Raw genomic sequence first — 22,036 nt, 5'->3', positions numbered from 1 at the left:
TTTTGGCTGCTTTAGATCCCTGTCAGTGTGGAATGTGGAATTTTCTGAAGTGCTGGCTGTTAATTTTCCTGCCATTGCCTTGCTCATGTAGAGCCTCCTTCATTTTTCCTTTTACAGACTGAGAAGGGCAAATTTTCCTTCATTTGTAGAAAGCAGAACAATTTTAATGCATACATAAAATACAATAACAATATAATGCTATCGTTGAAGACCAGGAAAATCTGGTTTAAATTTATTCCCAAGGAACTGGTGAGGAAAAGAGACAATTTGGATAAAAGAGGTTTACTTTTGAGATACCAGGCCTGGGAATTTCATTTTCTGAGCCCTTTTTTTTGTCAGGGCTCCATATCTCACCCACTGCTTGCTTCACTTTTAATCTTCCTGCAAAACAGCTGCTGAGCATAAAAGTGTGTTTACATCCATTGGCCCAGAAAGGTAAACAGACCAGAGGCAGGAATTATGAATGAAGGGTTGATTAGTGACAGAGATTTGTGATAATGAAGGGATGAGCAGTGCTTGCTTGGCCATGTGCCAGTGACTCACAATTAATTTTGCTGTCTGGGCAGCAGGAAACCTGCGGGGTACAAGGGCAGGAGTTTTCTCCCCAGGTTGGTGTGCAGCTACAAACCACTCTGTAGTAAAATATTTGTGATACTGGATGGCTCTGGGCTGGAATAACAAAAGTACAGTGGATGTTGAAGCCCTGAAACCATTTGGTGTTAAATTCAGGTGCTCTAAGCACAGATTGTTGCTTCCAATCCTCAAAGCCCTGCCCTGAGTGACTTTTTGGTGGCAGTGACAAAGGAACAGCTCAGTTCACACAGTGGTTGGAGAGCGTTGACAGGAGGGAGTCCCAGATTTATCTACCACCAAAATCACCCTCTTGTGAAAAACGCCAATCACTTGTTTTTAAAATTTTAAAAGTTTAATAGTAATAAAATGGTTATAAAAATAGTAATATAATTAGAGTAATGATATTTGAACAGTTGAGATTAGGACAATATGAGACAGTAAAAACAAAGAGATACGGACATCTGGGTACCTCTTTCTGGGCAAAATAAGCCAGAAAAAGGACACCCGTTAACAGAGGATTAACCCTTACAAACAATCACCTGTTGGCATATTCAAACATCTCACACATGATGCATAAATTCCATTCAAACACAGGATTGTCTGTTCATCATCAACTTCTTCTCTTAATCTTAACGGCATCTTTTGGACCGAACCAGGAGGGAAGAAGTTAATTTCTCTTGATAAAAGGGTAATAAATTCTCTTTCTCTGAAAGATTTAGGCGTCCTGCAGCCACCCTCCAGTGGGAGCCCCTCATTCCTTTCTAAAAAGAAAACATTCCACGTGCATAGTTCCTATTTTAACTGCAAAAGTTACCTTTTAGCTATGAAACTACATTTACCATACTATTAAAATGTTAATACGACTCAGTGCACCTCAATGTGTATAGTAAATATCTGTGTAAAGCCATATAATGTGCACTTTTCACACTCTGCAGGTGCTGAGGAATGAGCTCTGAGATGAAAATTGACCCTGGCAGTGGGAAAGTCCCCCTGGCTCTCAGCAGCAGGGCTGGAGGTGTTCCCTCCCTGCTGTAGACACCTGGGGAGCTGGCTGGGATTGCCGGGGGTAATGCCAGCTTCTCCTCACTGAAACAAGGCCCTCAGAGCAAAAATTAGGGGTGCCACAGCTCAGGATATTGGGTATCAAATATCCAGTATTGGATATTGGCTGGGGAAGGAGGTCTGGGCTTCAGACCCTGCCCCACGAAATGGGGGAACAGAAGCCACTCTCCCCGCTGAGCTCATCTGCCCAGAAAAGCAGATTTTTGTGGGGCATTCATCAGTTCTGCTTCAGAGAGACAGAGGTGAGCTGAGAGGGACGAGCTGGGACGGTGCCAGATGCAGAAATGTCCCTGAAATCAGAAGCAAAGGAGTGACACACGTGGACAGCAAAGCCCTGGTGCTGATCCCAGCTCCCAGGCTGCCTGAAGAACACCAAAAACCACAATTCAAACCTCCAGGAAAAGCACAGGGTCAATGAAACAACTCCTTTACACGCCTTAAACTCTGCAAAATGCCCATTTTTATCTGCTGGCTGAAGTGTTTAACTATTCCCCAGTGCAGGGTGATGATCAATCAATGCCCAGCCAATCAATCCATTGAATTTAGGAGTACCCAGCACCTCACACACTTTATAAGAGCTACTGAAGGAGAAGGATTTAAAAAAACCCATCAAATTGAGTGGGCCCAATGTTCCTCTCTGTTACAGACAAATTATCAACACATTACAAAGGAAGTCTGGAGGTAAGATAATTAAATTGCAAAGTTTTTCTGATTATATGGTTTGGAGCATGAAGAAAAAGCAGGAGGTGAGAGTGTGAAGGTAAAGTAATAAAAGGAAAGCAAATGATTCATTAAACTGAAGGGCTGATTAAACTTGAAGACTTGTTATATCTCACATTTTTCATTAGCAAACATTTCTATTTAGGGGATTTTTTTTTCATTTTCTTTATTGAAACTCTTGCAGATACAGTGGGTGATTTAGGGACACTGCTTCTTTTGAAATCTTCCCACTGATTAAAAAAAATCAGACTTTATACAGGCAAAACTCCTTTTTTTTTTCCTGGATGAATTCTCATTTCAGCTACAGTTTTGTCAATCCCAAATGATTTTATGATAGAAGACTTTGGTGTCACAAAATGTTAGGAATGCAATTAGATTTTTTTTTTCTCTGTGATATTACTGAGATGTAAAGGATCTTAGAACCTACAGGCAGAGATTATAAATTCCCTTCCCCATGATTCTATTGCATTGTCAACACTGGGCACAGTTTTGTTATTGAGATCTCTCCTAGAGGGCAAATTAATAATTGTTATTAGAACAATATTAAAATTTAATGAGGTTGCATTTAGCTGGTGCCAAGTAATTAAACAGAAAGTAATTAAGTGCTAAATATATCCAAAACTTTGAGATCTGGGCTTTTAATGTAGGATTTGTGACAGAGAGAAAGAGGGAGAAAGAAAGAGTCCAAGTCATTTAATCTTTTCTACTTCTGTCTTTTAATTTCCAGCCATTCATCCACTGGAACAGGCTCATTTCAGATTTCACTGTGCAGCTGACAAGGAGGGAAATTAAATCTTTTCTAAAATGTGCTGAAACTGCCCCAAAACCTTGGAGACCTCGTTCACTCCAAGTTGTACTCAATTAGAACTGTTAAAACCACGGTTCAAACTGTGTGTGCAAAACCACACGAATTAATTGCTGGGTGAAAAATGAACCTTTCCTCAGGGGCACCTCTGCACACAGAATTTCAAACATCAATGTCCAGAATCTTCCCCAGGATCTCTGGTCTGTAAAATTCTGCAGAAAATCTGCATAACACTGAAGCTATTTATCTTTTACAACTCCCTGACTGACACAGCCCAAAGGCAAATCCTTGGTCCCCAGAGGTCAAAATTGAGAGAGAAAATCTGGGCCCTGGGAGGGTTTAATTCCAGATTCCTGCCTGGTGTTTGCTGGGCAGAAACTGGAAATTTAGAATGTTTAAAATGTTCATTCTCTCCCTGTTCTTGGCCCAATAAGTAACAGATTTGATTTTCCCCTCTCAGTCAAGCACCACTGTTGCATATATGCAGCAATCAAGTGAAAATGTGATTTATAACTAATTACAGCCACGGAGGAATTTCAATCCCAACACTTCTGTGCTGATTTCAATGAGAATCAATCCTGCTTCAAAATCCTGGTATTTGGGAATAAAATATAAATCACTGCTTGTTATGAATGCATCAGTAAAGATTCATCAGTAAATGAAAATTCACGGTGCAAAAATACACCTGTAGCAGAAGATTTGTGCCACATTTTAAAAGTGATAAAAATCCCAGCATTTTATTGATAAAATCACTTAAACTCTCTCTCTGTGCTTCTCTTGGGAGCTTTAAACTCAAACGACTCTGATAAAATATGAAAGCTCCCATTGATTTATTGATAATAGCAAATAAATAAATGTAGGGGAGAAAATACTCTCAGAGACATTATTGGCACTGAGGGACCAGTGATATCTTCAATTTCCATAGATCTGCAGAGAAATCTGGTGAAAATCTCTTCTGCATGTTCCTGGCCATGGGCATTCCAGTGGGGAATATCTACAAGCAACATTTTTCCTTCTCTCGTGTCTTTGGTTTACAGGAAAAAACTCATCCTGAGTATTTAGCTAAAAGTATTTCGAATATTAATTATAGAAACGTTAATATTGTATTAAATAGGATGTTACAAGTATTTTTTCCTGGAGTGGAACAAAAACGACGTTTATAGAAACATCAAGGTTTTCCTTTTCTTATCCCAGTGTTAATACAGAAGGAACCAGGAATAGTTTGGATTGTTGGATTTCTTAGGAGTGTTTCTGGCAGTGTCTTTGCCTTGCTGACAAAAACCAATACACTGCCTTGGATTTTATTTTCCTTTTTCCTCTGTTACTTTGTTTATTGCTGGAGTATTTTAAAATATTTTATTGCAGATTCTGTGCTGCATTTAGGACTAAAAGTAAATATTATGCTCCACACTGCTCCTAAAGTAAAGCTTATATTGTAGTAGTTACTGGCAGCAGACTCTGTCTTATCTTCCATATTTCACAAACGTTGTGAAGTCTCACTTTAAAGAAAATCGTGGTCTCACAGCCTAAAGCTTGTTATTTAAAATCAAAATTTTGGGATAAATCAAGCCCACTACATAGCAATAAAAAGTTCTCTCCATTCCTCCAGAATTCCTTACGCTTGCCGTGCTCTCCAAGCGCTGAATAAAAACATCATCTCTGCTGAAATGCCACCCAGCTTGGCCAAGCAGGAGGAAAATGCCTCCAAACCCACTCCTCCTCCCTCCTTCCACAGCCTATAAATACAAACCACCGTGGAGATTTATGAGGGAAAAGACAAGAGAGAAAAAAGGCCCAGTCTGACACTTTGTTCCAGCTGAAGGCTTGTTTAGAAAAATGTGATTTATGTCTCAGCTGACAACTCATCCATGGAGTGATTTCCCAGCCCTGCCGTTTTCCCATCACCCACTTGAACCAGAATTTCATTTTCCTGGTGCAGAAACCCGGCTTGGGATGGAATTTCAGTGAATTCCAGCCCTGGAATGAAAAGAATAAAGCAGTGGGAAAGCCAGGCTGTCTCCAGGATCACCAAGGTCTCAGCAGCAGATCCTCTGGTGCTGGAGGAGATCCAGCTTCTCCTCTGCCCTGGAAGGAGCCTCTGGAGGGGCTGAGCTCCACAGGTGTCCCCAAGGCCCTGTTTGTCCCCAGACACCCACGGGTGTCCCCAAAGCCCTCCCCTGTGCCCCGGGTGGGCAGAGCCCTCCTGGGCCCCACAGAGCCCTCCTCCACCTGGGGCCGCAACAAACACAAGGAGCACCAGGGATTCCCTCCATTAAGAGGTCACCATAATGAACAAACATGGTCAAAATGGCCCCAAATGACCCAAAATTATCCATAAATTACCAAATATTGCACAAAAATTGGCCAAAACCAGGCCCCAAATGGCCCAAAATAACTTTGAGTGACCCAAGTGACCACTGAGTGACCACAACCCCAAACTGCCCCAAAAAATGACCCCAAAAGGCCCCCAAAATTTCAAAAATAGCACAAAATGCTCCCTTACAACCACTTAATTCAGCATCCCTGGCACGTGGAGAGCTGCAATTGGACTCATTTCTGTGTGGATTTACAGGCTCCCATTCTGGGGCACAAACTGGGGCAAGCCTTTTGTTTCCAGGGTTGTAACAGCTTTGTTTTTCCTGCACAGAGCAATTTCAGCCTCTCAGCTCTCTGTGGTGACCAGAAAATGCAGTTTGGAGTGGTTTAGCTCAGACCTTCCAGCAGCTGTTAAAAAAGAGCCCAAACGTGAGGGAGCAGTGCTGTCACCTGAGGGCTCTTTGGTGTTCCTCATGAAAGGAGCTCGACCTAAAATATCCCAGCACGTTTGACAAGCTCATTGAAACCTTCAGCAGAGAGGCCTGTTTCGGTTTTACAGGTGACAATTGAGGCAGAAAATGCAGGGGTTGTGAGGATGTTTCTTCTTTTCTTCCACTGATGTTGACAACTTCATGTGAGGAAATCTTTACCCAACAGGTTTTGCTCACGTCCCAGATCAGCAAAGCTTTTGGGAGCAGGCAGAACCTTAGTGCTGGGATTTTTCTGATTAATTCTCTGCCAGCTCCTCACAGGACTCGCTGTCCTGAAAATATTGATAATATGAGGCTTGGATTCGTGTGGAGTGCGGCAGAGGAGTGAGAAAGGAAAAGGGTGTGATGGTTTCTTATTGATTTCTGCTGGTTTGGTGGCATTTTCTGTGGCTTTATTGAAGTGCTCATTAGCACAGCCTGGCCTGCTTTGTCATCTACCGAGATAAATAAAACAAACCTTTGCATATGCAATGAAAATGCAAATGAAGCACCTAGTAGCAAATGTTCCTCATAGCAAAACCAGAGTCTGGCTGGTGCTGTGTCCCCTCTTTGTGTGTTTTATGCAAATATTCAGTCAGATATACAACAGAAAAGGTGTTTGGGGTACAAGGAATCAATCAAGAGAGCACTGAAATGGTACCAAGTTCCCAATTCTCGCAGCATAAATGACAATATCACCCTAAACTCACGGTACTTGGAATCCTTTGCATCCACCACCTTCCCTTCCACTTTCCTCTTTCCTCCCCCTCTGTGTTCTGGTTTGTGATCTGCTTCCAAACTCCCTGAACTCTCCAGCTGGGAAGGCACAAAATCGAATGTGGGAGTTAATACCTGATTCTCACCTTTTGTGTCTATTTTCTTTTGCCATTTTCATTTTTAGCTGCAGTGTAATTTTTTCCCTGCTCCCTCGAGAAATTTTGCTTGGAAACAGACCTGAAACTTCACAGGTTTTATTCCCTTTCCCTCCACTGTCCTAATCCTTATAATACATAATTTTGGATTCTTTGTGGTTATTGAACTTCTTCGCTCTCCATCTTTGAACTGTCTCAGTGACTGAGGAATGGACAGAAATACTGATATTGAATCACAGTAAGAGAGGTAAGAAAACTGCTGTCACCCCAAAAATCACCTTAAAAATCTCTGTATGATCCAAAAACTGAGCAAATTTTATTGTGGTGAACACAGGAGTGAAGGAAAGCTGAGTGGAACAAGCACAAGCAGACTCCTCATCTTACAGCCCCTTTTTACCTTTTTTCTTCCTTTTTTTAATTTCCTTTTCTCTATATGGGACCTCAGACCAGGAAGATTGTTACGGTTGGATGTGTTAATTCTTCAGTTTATGCAGCCCATTAGTACAATCCACTTTATTTAATAATTAATGGCCATTTCAATTAGTTGAGCAGGAATATTCAAGTTTAACAAGCTCATTTACTTTAAAGACTGGAGCCCTTTGCTGAAGCAGCACTCAGGGATCTGCCTTCCTTGCAGTGCCCTCCCGGCACTTCCCAATTCCCAGAATTTCCCATTTGCTCTCCCATTCCTCTGACTTTTCCAGGGTTTTCCATACCTCAGATGAATCCTGCCTGCTGGTGTTTGCAATTCCTATTTAACAGCATTGTGTAACAATTGCTCAGAGCTGCTCCCATCCTTCCCTTCCTAATCAATGGCTAAAGCAATTGGCAGCAAAAGTCAAATAGGAAATCAGGCCAGTAGAAAAGGTAAAATTGGCCCAGAAAGCCACTCTCAGTGTCTATAAGAGACTTATTTCATTACCAGTTATTTCCCCAGGTTTGAGCTTTTCTCAGTTGCTGGTGATTGATGCAGCAAATTTTATTTCCACATTTAACAGGTTTTAATCTGGGGAACGTTTCTGTATCACAATGAACCTGGAGATGCTTCTTACAAGGTTTACCTGGCAATAAACTTGTGGGGACTTCTCCCAGGCTGGCCCTGAGCCTGTCAGTCCAAGTTTAGCAGCAGATTTTTGGGAAAGGCTGGGCCCTGGTGACACATTCACAGTGCAGTAATTTCACTTTGTCCATAACCTTGAAGAATCCAGAATTACTCCCACACTGGAATGCACGAGTTTTGTTTCCCGTATTAAGCCTACAGAGCTCCAAGGGGGATAATTAAACACATAATTAATGTTTAGGAGCCCGGGGAAAATCCTACAATGAGACAAAACACAGCTCCATTCATACACAGCTCTGACCTGACAAAATTGCTCTTAACACATCAAAATGTGTACAACAAAGTGGGGCAAAGCTCGAGCCAAGCTATAAATGTACCACAAATCCCATTAAAACCCCAAATCAGCAACACCCACCCTGTTTTCCACTCCTGACAGGAGATCTTGACTGTGCTGAAAGCACCTCTCAACAAAACCCTTCAGCATTGCAAATGAAAATAAAGTTAGGAAATGTTTGGGCCAGCTCCTTTGCCTTGCTGACTTTTTTTTTTGTTGTTTTTTTTTTTTTTTTTTTTTTTAATTACTTGGGCCTGGATATTTGCACAGACAGACACAGAGCTGGGAGAGCACAGGGAGCTTCACACACATCCATGGCATCCAGACCCTGGAAAATGCAAACAAGGTCTCACATTTCCAGCAGTATCTGGTGTTACATAGCTGAAAAATAGAATCAATTTCCATCTGTCATTGTAAAATGATAATTTTAACCCCCCAAATTTATAATCCTATTATCTGACCTGTCCTTAGCAGCTCATACACCAAGCAGAACACTGAAAATATTCACCTTTGAAAGCTGCACTTCTCATTTTGGGAGATAAAAGTAAAAACCTGCCTTTGTTTTCTATGGCAACATAACTCAGCATGGGGGAAATTATGTTTTAAATCAGAAATCCTACAGTTCTCATTGTTAATACAAGCCTGAAAACTTGATTTAAGTTACACCTGCCTGCCTTGCTGCAGCAGGTTTGCTCTGAGGTACAAAGGGCTTTGCAGCTGTAACTAACAACAATTATAAAGTGTATTTGGTGTTGAAAAACTCACCCCTCACTCTCTGCAGTGACTTTTCTAATGTGCCAAGCTGAGCCTGTTGAGCCTGTCAGTGATTATAGACAGGAGCAGTGATTTATCCTGCAAGCACACAGGAAATGCTCTTGTTCTGGAGACTGCAGCTCAATCCTCTTCAATTATTCAGTGTTTTATCCTGCTGATGGTACAGGCAGCACCCTGTGAGGAGGAGGTGAGGGAGGCTCAGGTTTGTTTGGCAGGTTTTGGCTTTCCTATTTTTCAGATCCTGTGCTGCTTTAGTGTGTGGGTCTGGGTTCATATTATGGGATGGTGAGCTCTGTGCACAGAGCAGGGAGACAAAACAATTCCTGCTCCAGCTGGGCACCAAGGACAAATGATCCAAATCTCAGCCCAAGAGCACAAACCCCGTGGGCTGGAGAGAGAAAAACAAGCAGGGTGGGAGTGCAGGGGCTGAGCTGGAATTGGACACTGAACTGCAATGTGCACATGGAGCAGAGCTGATCCCAGGGAGAGACCCTGTGACCATCGTGCATTTTGGGACCATTTGGGTTCATCTTGGGTTCATTTTGGGGCCATTTTTCTTCATCGTGGGTGCAGCCCTGGCTGGGCCCTTGTGCTGCCCAAGGTGGATCCATGGAGGAGATCCTTTTAATAAATCTCTGCTTTATTCTTTAGCTCGATCCAGTCTCTGTTCCAGCTCAGCCTCTCAAGGCATCACAGGTACCCACACTGAATTCACACTCCTTGGACAGCTTCGAGCACATTTTAAAGAGACCACCCTGACTCATCCCTTAACTGGTGGATGTTCCATTTACAAAAATGGCTGAAAACCAGTTCACAGCCATTCCTGTGCCTAAAATCCTTTTATTTAGCCATAAATCAGTGCAGTGTTTGTTCAGGTCAGTGTGAGAAACTCCCAAAGTGACGAGGCAGGAGTTCACACCCTGTGGCCCTCCCTGCTCCCCAACACTTCGGCTGTGGACGCACAAAACGGGATCACCCTGAGATTAATGCAAACAGACCTTCAATAGAACTAAACCCCACAGCAAAGCCCTTTTAGAGCAGCATTTGCTGTAAGGAATCAGGCTCTGAATGAGTCTCATTCCCCCTGGGAATGCATTGCACTGTAACCCTTCATCACAGCAAACACCTTCCGGATTATTGCTGTTTCTCCTTTGATTTTATGGGTGACAGAACCCTGGAAAGGCTGGGAGAGACTTTTCCTCTCCTTTTCTTCTCAGCAGCCACAAATGGCATCAGTGCTGTCTGTGCAGGGAATAAATATGGTGCTGAGCAGTAAATTGCAGCAGGAATCCAAGGATTATTGCCAGGAGTGGCTGTGGGCAGGGTTCCCATCCCCTCTGCCCTGCTGCACATCCCCCCTGCCCAGATTTACTGCCCTTGCTGGCACTTCATTATGTGCAACCCTTCTGCTGGAATTTGCTGAGGAAAACGAGCAGGGCTTTCCTTCCTCTGCTGCTGCCAGGGAAATCCCAGGGCTGGCAAACTGAGCAGGGTAAAACACATCAGTAATCCCTGTCTGGAGACTGCCAGCACCCCTCCTGTCAAACCACACTGCCCACACAATTCAGTGATCACCTAAGGAGGGAAAAATCAGTCTGGCATTTCACTCTAACTTTTCTGAGAAGAATTCACAAAGAGTTAAAAGAGAAGGAAATAATTTCCTAGTTAAAAATCTTCCCAATGCATTGTTCTGTCAGCTATTATATCTCTGATATATCTGATTAAAGAAACAAAAACCAAACCCAAACAACACATTAAAGCACAGTGTAAATTGGTTTTCTGGGATAAATACAGAATGGACAGAGCTGTGGGATGAAAATAAATCAAAGTGCTTTGTCATGCACTTGATCTTAGCACAGAGGAAGATATTTCTATTTGTAATACACCCTCTGAATATTGTTTCATATTAAATGATGATATAGACACGTTGTGTAGCTGAGCAGGAGGAGAAAGACAAGACAGAGTGTGTCAGAAAAAGATGATACAGGCATGAAACTCTGCCCTGCTGAACTCATTGTGAATTCTGCAGGTGCTTTCAGCAAAACCAGCTTAATCAGAGCTGATCTTATAAGTGATGGAGGAAAAAACCAACCCTACTAACTTCAGCTGGGCTGAATCACTTTCTAAAGAGAAAGTAATCCAGTTTTGACAGGGCCAAAAAAATGGGGAGAAAAGAGTTTGACAAATAATGATAGGAAGTTAGGCAAGAGGAGATGAATGCAGTGCTTTGTGTCTAATTGTGTGCCTGGAGTACAAAACCTTTATTTCAGGAATAAAGTGCTATGATAGCTGCCAAATACCAAATCTATCAGTGCACAGCATCCCCCAGAAACTTCCATTTGAAGTCATCCAGGCCTTCTGAAATAACTGTCAGGGTAAATGAATTATTAGCCCTAAGACAACAAAGTTCTTTGCTTTTATTACTCAACAGAACTATTTCATCTGATTAAAGTTCTGTTTGCATCATGTGGCTGCTTTATCTCTGCCACTCTGAATTATTAATTTCAAGTCTTTCCTTTTGGTCACTGGGACATTTTTTTTTGTCACAGAATTTTCACTGAGAGTGATTTCCAGCTGCATCCTGAGCTCAAACAGTTTAGGTGAAGTGACAGCAAGATTAAATATCAGCTCTGCTTTAATTCCAAGCTTTACATTTGTGCTGCTAACACTAACTGAGTTGGCTCCTTCTTGTCACAGCAACCTCTGCTCCAGGCCAGTAATTCATTAGCAGGATAATGAATGAGTAATTTATTGACTTGCAGGACAAAAGAGGACTCAGAATCATTAGGGAATGACCAGGGCAGTGCCTTGTGCTGGAAATGTGGTGCAGGAAGTCGATTATTTGGAATTTCTACCCAAGAACCAATACACAAACAGCACATGCAGTGTTGGGGTCAAATGGCCAGAATTAGTAAATAGGAATCACTAAAGCAACCCAGGTTAGATCAATGATAGACCACCCATGACTGATCATGGATTTATACCCCAAGTCTTTCCAGAGGTACAACTCCAAGATAAAATGATGATTTCTGCTCAGTCCTGGAGGAAAACACCACACCCCCACCAAGTCCTGAAGTGGGTGGGTGTTTGTGCCCATCCAAACAGCAACAACCTGCATTTTACCCCCCGAGACAGAGGGGACTCACTGGGAAATTGGCATTTATTTAATATACCCCTTGCACGTGTGCCCAGTTGTGATTTTCCCTGGGAAAACTGTGCACAGGTGACCCTGAACATTAAAATAAGATTGAGCCCTTCCCTGGCCAACTCTTCCTTCATTGCTTCCCTGGCAGCTCCCTGGCAGTTTCCTTCTTGCTTTTTGTTTGTTTTCATTGCAAACTTTGCATTTCAGCTAAGCTCACCAGCCATTCGACAGCACCATTTGCAATAATTCCCTGAATAATATCTGATGTCTTCAAACTTTTATAGCACTTCAGGTTTGCAGGCTGGAAGGGTTTTTACAGCCCCTGAAGCCACCACAAATCAGAGAATTCATTATACAACAAAATACACTCTCAAATGGAGACTGTTCTTAAAAACAAGCCTATGTTTCCCTGCAATGTTGTAAAATAACTGGAGGTTTAAAGCCAAATGGACTCCTTCACCGAGGAAATAAGAACTAGCTGTGTGAAAATACTTTTCCAGGCAGACACAGAACTCCAGTGCAGAGGGAGTGCAGAAAATTCACATTCCAGCACAGAGTTCCCACCTCTCTGTTCCACCAAAGTGACCTGGCCAAAATGAATTTTTAATCACTTGGGGAGTGGCTGGAAAGGCTCAGATCACTGCAGCTCACATTCAGCTTGCTCCTGGGTGACCCTCTACTGAACTATTGACTAGAGAAAGAATTTCGGGTTGGGTTGGTTTTCTTTAGCTCAGGGTGGGGGAGATGCGCTCACGCTTTGAAATATCAAAAGCAGGGTTTAATCACAAAGAAAAATAAATGGGAATGAAAAATAACCCTGGAGCTGGTGGTGTTCTCTGCTCCCTGTTCGACTGTGTGGGATCAGGAAGAGTGTGAGTGCATTTTTGGGCTCCAGCAGGATGATTCCAGTGGGCAGAGGCAGAGGAGGAGCAGGTGCTGCTGTGGCACAGCAAGCTGAAAACATTTCATCATTTTGCTGTGGTTTGTAACAGAAAGGGAAAGAAGTTTTGGGTGTCTGCAAAGCAATGCCCAGGAAATATCACAAAATCAGGGAAGGGTTTGGGTGGGAAGAGAGTTTCAATATAATCCAGTGCCACCCCTGCCATGGCAGGGACATGTCCCAGTGTCCCAGCCCTGTCCAGCCTGGATTTGGGCACTGCCAGGGATCCAGAACAGCCACAGCTGCTCTGGGAATTCCATCCCAGCCCCTCCTCACCCTCACAGGCAAGAACTTTTTCCTCATATCCCATCCAAAACCTGCTTGGGGTCAGTTTGAAGCCATTCTGTCACCACAGACCTCTGTGAGATAGGGCAGCTTTATCCAGGACACTCCCTGGATTTCTCCTTTCCCTGGACATAAACTGATGGCTTTTGGCAAAAATCCCATCAGCACAATCTCATTGCACTGCTTTGCTGAGTGTCTCCACATTACAGGAGATCTATTGCCTTTAGGAGAGGCAAAAAAACTTCCAGTAATTTGCTTTAAATTGGGATAAGAGATGAAAACACTTCCTGTTGCTCTTACAAACGTAATCTCCTTCCCTGGGAAACTCTGCTGAAGACAAATTGGGCTTTCTCACTCTTTTACTAAGTCCTCAACAATCAAATAACAGAATTGTTAAGTAACACACGATGAAGTAAATAATTTACTTACTGCAGGGCTTCCTAAGCAGGCTCTTTCCTGTCTGAAGATAAAGGGCTGTCAGCATCCTTCAAAATCTGTTGCTTTTCCCTTGCCAGGAATACATCTGCCTCATCTGAGTGCCTGAGAACGCTGAGCTTTAATTGCTTGCTGGGAAATCTGCATGACAAATCTACAACCCGGAGTCCTCATTTAAAGAACTTCCTGAACATCTTTATTGAGGGGAAAAAACAAACACCAAAAAACCAAAACAAAACCTGCAGCCCAAACCTGGCTTGATCTCACAGCTGTACTTTTTTCATACTGCATCAAAAGAAGAGCAACAACAAAAAACCCCACATTTGTCTCTGTTTTCTTCCATTCTTATTATCCTACACTTCAGCTGCTGTAAAAATGAAATGTGTGGGTATAACTTTAAACACAAAGGGTCGCATTTTGGACACACAGAGTCAAGAACATGATGGTAAATCCTGGTCCTCTTGCAACCACACCCCGTTTTCCTGCAGCAGCCCTCCCTGGCACCAGGAGCACGGGGGATGGCACCAATCCCAGATCTGTGGGTCACAGGGCACCAGGGTCAAAGGGATGGCACCAGCAGCACAAAGGGTGGCACCAACCCCAAATCTGTGACTCAGGGGGTACCAGGAGCCACAAGGAATGGCACCAACCCAAATCTTTGGGTCAGAGAGCACCAGGGTCAAAGGGATGGCACCAGCAGCACAAAGGGTGGCACCAACCCCAAATCTGTGACTCAGGGGGTACCAGGAGCACAGGGGATGGCACCAATCCCAATCTGTGGGTCACAGGGAACCAGGGTCACAGGTGATGGCACCAGGAGCACAAAGGGAGAGCACCAACCCCAAATCTGTAGTTCAGGGGGTACCAGGAGCACAAGGAATGGTGCCAATCCCAAATCTGTGGGTCAGAGGGCACCAGGGTCACAAGGGATGGCACCAGGAGCACAAGGGATGGCACTAGGAGCACAAGGAATGGTGCCAATCCCAAATCTGTGGGTCAGAGGGGCACCAGGGTCAAAGGGATGGCACCAGGAGCACAAGGAATGGCACCAGGAGCGCAAGGGGTGGCACCAACACCAAATCTGTGATTCAGGGGGTACCAGGAGCACAAGGAATGGCACCAACCCAAATCTGTGGGTCAGAGGGCACCAGGGTCACAAGGGATGGCACCAACCCCAAATCTGTGATTCAGGGGGTACCAGGAGCACAAGGAATGGCGCCAATCCCAAATCTTTGGGTCAGATGGCAGCAGGGTCAAAGGGATGGCACCAGGAGCACAAAGGGACAGCACCAATCCCAAATCTGTGGTTCAGGGGGTACCCAGGAGCACAAGGAATGGCACCAACCCCAAATCTGTGGGTCACAGGGCACCAGGAGCACAGGGGATGGCACCAACCCCAAATCCATGGGTGAGATGGCAGCAGGAGCACAAGGAATGGCACGAGGATCTGTAAGATGAATTGAAACACTTGACCCCAGCAAACCAAACACTGAATATTTCCAAATACTGAATATTTCCTGAGGTAGGCTGAAAACACCCCAGCACAGCCAGGCAAAGCCCTGAAGGACACCCCACACCTGGAAGATGTAAACTGAGCACAGTTTTTGTTAAAATAAAAATCCCTACCAGTGACAATACCTGAGCAATAATGGATGCCAGTAAATATCTGAAAATTCTCTAAGGAATTCAGGTTTTTTAAACTTGTTTTGTGATATTTTACCAACTTTTCTCTCACTAGTTAATAATTAAACCCCACTCCTGCAAGTATTTTGCATCTGAGACATATTTTATGGTTTTCAGCATCCCCCTCTACTATACACAATTATTAAAAATATTTCTGTATGTTGAAATGAGGAACATTTTGCTGCTTGGATAGGGAAAAAATATTTTTCAAGGCAACATCAGCTGTACTGATTGTGCTGAAATATTAAAAAGTATAAATTATTTATACAGAGACAGACAATGCTTTCTTCAGAACACCACATATATAACTGACATACAATGCTTGATTCAGGATGTTGAGTTGGTGAGAAAACATCCACCTGAACTCACTTCTTTTCATTTTCTTCTTTTAAAAATCATTGCTAGCAACAATAATATTGGAAATTGAGCTCACCACTTTGAAAATGAGGGGGAAAAAAAAGTCCCATCAGCTACAAACATTGTCTAGAACAGACCCAAGTGCATTTATTGAAGATTAAGATGTGCTCTGAAAAAAAGGGAGCAGATTTTTATTGCAGCAATAAAGGCCTTCATCAAATAATTTCTGAGATATTGTTTCAGCATTGGAGTTCTGAGCATTCCCTGCAGGACAGCTGCAGAGCAAAATGCCACCCAAAACCTCCCAGCTCTTTATGGCTCTTAGTGAAGTTTTTATTTAATTATGTTGCAGTAAACAAGAAAAATTGCTTAATAATAATAAAAAAACCCCTTCCAAAGCTTTCTAAGAGCATGATTTGTTTTACTAAAATAATCTAAAAACCCTTCCAAAGCTTTCTAAGAGCATGGTTTGTTTTACTAAAATAATGCTCTCACTTGTATTATTTCAGGTTTATTCAGGTTTTTCTGCTGAGATTTGTTGAGATCTGGATCAAAGCTCCAGCTGAATTTTATTTTGCACTGGGCAGTTTCACTTATCCCTTATAAACCTGCAGCAGGGAAATAAATATCCCTCACCTTAAGTGCTCATTTATTGCTCTTCATCTGTCACACTTGATTGAAACAACTGGGCTGTGACAGTGCAGAACTGGGCTGTGACAGTGACAGAGCCAGAACCAGGCTGTGACAGTGCAGAACTGGGCTGTGACAGTGACAGAGCCAGAACTGGGCTGTGACAGAGCCAGAACTGGGCTGTGACAGTGACAGAGTCAGAGCCAGAACTGGGCTGTGACTGTAACAGTGACGGAGCCAGAACTGGGCTGTGACAGAGCCAGAACTGGGCTGTGACAGTGACAGTGACAGTGGCAGAACTGGGCTGTGACAGTGACAGTGACAGTGGCAGAACTGGGCTGTGACAGTGACAGTGACAGTGGCAGAACTGGGCTGTGACAGTGACAGTGACAGTGGCAGAACTGGGCTGTGACAGTGACAGTGACAGTGGCAGAACTGGGCTGTGACAGTGACAGTGACAGTGGCAGAACTGGGCTGTGACAGTGACAGTGACAGTGGCAGAACTGGGCTGTGACAGTGACAGTGACAGTGGCAGAACTGGGCTGTGACAGTGACAGTGACAGTGGCAGAACTGGGCTGTGACAGTGACAGTGACAGTGGCAGAACTGGGCTGTGACAGTGACAGTGACAGTGGCAGAACTGGGCTGTGACAGTGACAGTGACAGTGGCAGAACTGGGCTGTGACAGTGACAGTGACAGTGGCAGAACTGGGCTGTGACAGTGACAGTGACAGTGGCAGAACTGGGCTGTGACAGTGACAGTGACAGTGGCAGAACTGGGCTGTGACAGTGACAGTGACAGTGGCAGAACTGGGCTGTGACAGTGACAGTGACAGTGCAGAACTGGGCTGTGACAGAGCCAGTGTCCCTGGGGATGGGGACAGTCACACGGAGGCTGAGGGAGCTCAGCTGAGCAAGCAGAATGCTGAGAGGTTCTGAAAATCCTCCATCACTTTCTCATGGGACAGAGGTAAAAGAGGGGAAATTGCCTCTAAGCGGAAGAAAAGCAGGACCAAATAAAGCAAAAGGCTTTGACTGGCTGTGAAATCAGGTGGGAACCTTCAGGGCTGTCTGCAGAGTGATCCCTCTCCAAAGAGTTGAAGTGATTAATCCTCCTTTTCCGTGGTTATTTCAATGTTTGTGTGGTGGTTTCTCCTTCTTTCAATGTATCAGAAGGATACCAAATACAGAATCACAGAATATTCTGAGTTGGAAGGGATCACTGAGTCTTGAATGAATGGCCCATCCAGGATCAAACCTCAGCCTTGGTGTTTTTAATCATCAAACACATCAAAGTTTAGAATTTGTCAAACCTTTTCGTCAATAGAAAATTTCTTTCTTTCTGGAATTCTTTTCGTTTTTTGCATTAAACCCTAATTACTAGGATAGAAATATACCAATGATCAGAACATTTTGGCCCTTGCTTAGAGCCTGAGTATCTTTTTCTAGGTCTTTCATGGTTTCAAGCCTGTTAAAACCCCACCATGACACAAAGACCAAGTTTTAAGGAGTTTGCAAGGATCAAACCCATGGAGTGAGTCTGACCAGATCCAGCAGCACCACCAAAGTGTTCCCAAGGAGGGAACCACCACAGGGAGTTAATCCCTTACAGCTCAGGGCTAGCTGGAGCTGTTTGATGTTCCTCCCCAGATAAACTTTTCTCAGAAAACCTCAGTTTTGATGGATCAGATGTCAGCTCATTTCACAGGGCTGTGAATCCCCTGGGGGTTTGCCACAACAAAAATCCCATTTTTTGGCCAGCCACCATCCAGCCTCCAGTCCCTGTGAGCATCAGTGACAGCCCTGACAAACCCTGGGGTGCTCCACCCTGGATCACCTCCAGAGCTCTGCTGGCTCCTTCCCCATATTTCTTCCCCTGGAAGATTAATTGTTTTGATTTTTATTATATTTGGTCCCCTGGAACATTAGTTGATTGAACCTGGTGACCTTTCACAACTGTCAGCCCAGAGTAGCTCCAGCTGTCCTGAGCATCCCTGGCCCTGCTGGAAGGGAAGGGGGTTTTGTCTGGAGTCAGGGATGTGCTGGAGCCTCAGAGGGTCCCCGAGGAGCTGCAGTGCCAAGGAAAAGGACAATGCACAGGAAAATGACATCTTTTGGTTTTGAGGTGTCTCTCAGGCCCTTTTGAAGTGAGCATTCATGGCTCTGAAATGCCTTGCTCATGAATGTATTTCAGAAACCTCCTGGATTGCAGTTATTACAAAAATACTCATAGGAATTAGAATATGAAAGCAGATAAAAGACTCTATTCCCGCACTTTCGTACTTTCAGCTTCATAGATTATGCTATTAAAATCTGACAAGTTGGCAATCAAAATAAAACACTGGCTTTGTTCAAAAGCAATAAAGATTCAGACTCTGCAACCGTGTTAGGCAGGAGAAAAAGGAATAGTCTGAGTATTTTGTTTTTGCTATTACAGTTTCTCTGGTCTCTCCAGGCACAAAAGATAGTGAGAATACTCTGATTTTTGCTTTTCCTGACAGATACAGTGAATCCAACCCAATGTGTGGGTTGAAATTAACCCATTTCATTTTGTTACCCGTGATAAAACAGATCTGCCCAGACAGATCTGCTCAAGCTCATGAAGGCAGAATTTTCAGTCAGTTGATCTACTTTACAGAAAGAGCCTCATAAAAGTCAGAAGAACTCTTTTAAAAGGAGCTGGGAGGAAGCAGGAGCAGCTCCTTGAGCAGCTTGAGGCAGCAGGAGCACCGTGAGCTGATTGGCAATCCAGTGCCCCGTTCTCACCCTGAATTCCCACTGTGCATGTTCAACACAGCTCTGTATTTGCCAGCCAGCCCTGCTGGTTATTTATTCTCATTTCTGCTCAGCCCCTGGCTGATATTTACAGATACCCGTGCAGCTGGTAGCTGTAAATGCTGTAAATACATGAATATTTTAAGGATGAGAAGACAGCCAGCTCTGTCTCCTCTCCTGTGTCTGTTTTACCACCTGCACGCTGCTCTGCCCTGAGCTGAGCTGGATCTGCACATAAAGGTGCTGAGAAAAACCATCCTGGCGCAGGTGCCAGAGCCAGGGAATGCTTTGGGTGCTTTGGCTGGGAGGGGACCCTAAAGCTCATCTCATTCCACCCCCAGGGATCCTTCCCACCATCCCAGGGAGCTCCAGCCTGGCCTTGGGCACTGCCAGGGATCCAGGGGCAGCCACAGCTGCTCTGGGCACCCTGTGCCCACCCTCCCAGGGAGGAATTCCTCCCCAGTATCCCAAAATCCCAATATCTCATCTGACCCTGCCCCCTCTGTTTGCAGCTGGCCTCCCCTGGCCTTGCTGGTTCCTCATGGAATTTCTCATGCTGCAGCTCCTATGAGGAACAAACAGAATTTCCTCCCCCAAATCCAGTTCTTTTTTCCTCCCCATGCTTCATTACTCCCACTATCAGCTTGGCAATTCCTCTTTTCAGTTTTAAAGGTCTTTTTTTTTTTTTTTTTTCCATGTGGGGAGATTCCAGCAAAGAATTCCTAACCCTGTCATCTGAGGGGAGTGATTGATGCCCGGAGCATCCTGAGAACTCCCAACCAAGCTGTTCTTGACCCAGCAGTTCCTTCTCCACATGCAGGTGCTTTACTTTCCTTTAATTTCCTTATATCAAACAAATCCATAAAACTCTTTTGGTTTATGAAACATTTCAGCTAGCACTGAATACATAAAATTTATTGCAATCAGAGGAGGTTTGTTTGCTTAATGAATTTTATAAAGAAAGTGTATGTGAGTTATGGATTTGAATTTGGTTCCTATGAACAAGGTAAATGTTTTGGGACTCATTTTTTACTGTTGCCATCAAACACAGGAGGCACCAGAGGAAAAATTCTTTAGTTTAAGAGTGAAATTCCCCAAAAGGGATGCCAGTCTCTGGAACAAATTCCTGACAATTTTCTAACGAGGAGCCAAGGAAGCCAAGCACAATAATACCTTTGGAAGACTTGAATAAAGTTGCTGACAGGAGTTGCCAGTGTTTAAAGATTAAATTAACTCCCCTGGTTAGAAGAAACATCTCCCTCCCTGCCTAACCAGTATCATTTTTGGTGATACATTGATTTTTTGTCAAGTTCCCCCATCTTATCCATTATTAGCAGCCTGGGAACGCTGTTGCAGAGGGGAGGAAATGGGAGAAGTCGAATCCTCCACCTTCCAGAAACTTTTCAGAACTTCACCTTTCAGAACCCGCAGTGTCAGGAGATCTGAGGCAGATGAGTGCTGTAAATAAATGTTCAAACCCAACAGTGCAGCAATAACAGGAACTGGGACGTCTGCTCCAGGAGGGGCTGTGGAATTCTGGCCAGGCAGGAGATCACAGAACAATCCCGGGGCTCCGGGCTCCTCCGGGGGCTCGGTGCAGGAAAGCAAAGCAGATTATCTGGCACAGGAGAGGAAGAACAGTGAGATCCCTGGGAGCAGCCCCTTCCCAAAAAGCCACCAAATGGTCCCAGGAGAACGTGAGAGCAAGGAATGGATAATGGAGCTGGAAAAGGATCAGCTGGGAAAAAAAAAAAACCAGGGAAAATGTGATGTTTTCTGCTCGGGGAGAGGTCAGGATGAGAGCTGTTTTATGCTTGTTTTACCAGGTCAGAATTCCCCACAGGTTTTTGGGTTTAAATGCACGGGGTCAATACCAAATAATCTCTATTCTATTCCACAGCAGCAAAATTTTATCCCAAATCAGTCCAAATCTCCTCAAAGTGGCTCTTTCATCAGCAGGTGGAAGAGGGAAGAAAATTATTGCAAACATCTTGGTTAAGATTGCACAGCTAATAAAAAAAAAACTGCAGACAAAACCTCTTGTACCATTTCTTTCTCTGGTAATTGGTAGCTATCAATTCTTTAAAAATACAGATAATGAATAGAAACACAGCAGAATTCTCCTCAAACACAGCATTCCAGGATGCCAGATGGAGCCTCGTGGATTTTAATAGCAGCCTGATTTTCTGAGGTTCTTTAGGAATTAGCCTTTTTTTACAAACTGTTAGCACACAACCAGCCATAGGAATTTTGCTCATTTTGAGTGACATGTTTGGAAGGAATTGTTTCCCAACAATCTCCTCTAGGTCACTGCAAGCTGTTGGCACCCCAAAGAAATATTTCCTGCAGTGAAAAGGGTCATTGGTGATCAGGGGCTTTTAACTCTGGGTTTCTATGGATGGTCTATAGGGAAAATTTCCATTTCACCTCCAGGGGCTTGACTGATTTTTACTTCAAAAATCAACCAGCAATTGCATTAAAAGCTTTCAACTCTTTCCAAACGATCAGGAAGGAATTTACCCATGTGTTTAGCAGAAATCCATTAACACAATGCCATCAGCTGGAAGAGAAGTGCCAGAGGCTCTGGCACACCCTGGTGAATAAATATCCCTGAATAAAGCTCTGCACTGGCACAATCCCTGCTCTCCTTGGCCTTGGGGACACCCCAAGTGACAGCAGCTGGCCTCCTCCAAGGCCTGCACTTCACAGCACAGCAGCATTCCAGAAAACAGCAACAATCCTCTATTTCTCTTATCCTTTATCTTTTTTTTTTTTTTTTTTTTTTTTTTTTTTTTTTTTTT

Source organism: Onychostruthus taczanowskii, unplaced genomic scaffold, assembly GCF_017590055.1.
Source record: "Onychostruthus taczanowskii isolate IOZ18803 unplaced genomic scaffold, ASM1759005v1 scaffold57, whole genome shotgun sequence".
In the NCBI taxonomy this organism is placed as follows: domain Eukaryota; kingdom Metazoa; phylum Chordata; class Aves; order Passeriformes; family Passeridae; genus Onychostruthus; species Onychostruthus taczanowskii.
Note: the sequence above shows the minus strand (reverse complement) of the source record.